The sequence below is a fragment of the Crassostrea angulata genome, chromosome 3, assembly GCF_025612915.1.
Source record: "Crassostrea angulata isolate pt1a10 chromosome 3, ASM2561291v2, whole genome shotgun sequence".
Taxonomy (NCBI): domain Eukaryota; kingdom Metazoa; phylum Mollusca; class Bivalvia; order Ostreida; family Ostreidae; genus Magallana; species Magallana angulata.
Window position 1 is genome coordinate 662,081 of NC_069113.1, and position 1,837 is coordinate 663,917.

Here is a 1,837-nt window from a genome sequence, read left to right on the forward strand (position 1 = left end):
TCTGTGGTAACATTACGAATCAATTTTAAACCCTAAAACCAAATAACTTCATAAAACATGAGTGACACAAAATGGGTGCGTCTTATAGCATAACCGAAAAATGGTAGCGGCTGTGCCGCTTAGTAAAACATAGTATGTGCTACATATGAAATAGTGGTTTTAAAATAATGTTGTTTCAAATTGTACAAATTGGAAATACTATAAATATAAGTAATAAGGAATCATTCTTTGAATATTATGAGGTGATAATTTCGGTCGGAACGTGGTCAAATCTATCATAAAGCCCATTGGGCTTTATTGGATTTGACCACGCCCCGACCAAAATTATCAGCTCATAGTAATCAAAGAATGATTTCTTATTTCTTAATTATAAGATTAAATTATTATTCAATTAAAGTTCAATTTGTTCCAACAAGAGGCTCACTGGACACATTGCTCACCCGTGTTCACTGACAGTGCCAAACGGGTGACTGATCAGCTAACTTAAGCTTTATCAAATCCAATGCAAAACCTACACTTGTTCCAAGAGAAAATTGGGGTTCATTACTCAAAAACAATCTTCTTAATAACAAAGGTGCCACCTTTATAGTTATTGTGCAGATTGTTTTAAAAAATACCTGATATGGATATTATCTTCTCTGTATTAGAATTATTGCAAGTAGAATACCGGTATCATAAACGACATCCGCGTTCTTTTTTGAAATCCATCTTTTAAACTATGTACCTAATATGTTTATAAGTTTAAATCCTCACCCCGTTTGGGTCCCCGTTATTCGTTCGGGACCAAGGTGTAAACATACGAATATACATCATAGCAGAGTCAGTCACAAAGGTAGCGAGGAAATTATTCTTTTTAATTACTATGTTAAATTATGACCATTCCTTTTGCCTCTTTATTTTTACAAAGATTACAGCTTGGACAAATTTGAATCTAAATGATTAGAATAAAAGTTTGAATCAATTTTGCCCACTGGTTCCGAGAGGAAAGAAAATGTTAAAAATTACTTAATGCAGATGAATAAACGGATTACAATGAAGGCATATTTCTGCCCCTTTTTGCAAGTTATTTTTCTATAAATTATGTCAACATGTAAGATAATGTTGTCGTCGACATGAGGATAATTATGTCAACATGCAAAAAAACTTAATAATTTGTTGATATGTTAAATTACGGAAATTAATCAGATAGAATTCGTAGAAAGTCAGATTATCCAGTATTGCCAACATATGACTTCCAACATGTGTGACACAACTTATTAATATCAACATGCTATATATACTAGTTTTTATATCGACTTGCAATTATTTTGTCGACATTCGACATATTTATGTCGACAAGCAACTTATCTACTGAAAAGACGAGATAGATATGTAAACATGCAACATAAGTTACATGTCGACAAAAAAATAAGTTGCATGTTATCATATGTTTTTCGCATGTTAAATTGGAAATGTTGAATGTCAACATAAATAAATTATTTTTAAAAATCAATATCGATAAGTTGCAAGTTTAGACATCTATATCGCGTGTCAACAAAAATAAGTTGCAAGTCGATGTAAATTAATTATACTTGATATGTTTTAATTTTTAACATGTGGACAGTTATCGGGTAATTTCTGAAGTTTTTTTTTTGCATGTCAACATAATTATGACGCATTTTGACATAATAATTCTGAATGTTTACACAATTTATAGAAAAATAACTTGCATTCCGACGGCAGAAGTTTGCTAACATAGATTACAGACAAAAATGTATCAGTAAAATCTTAACTGGCCTTTCACCTCAGTTGAGATAAAAAAAATTATTTACCTGAATGCAATTAAACCAGATACAAC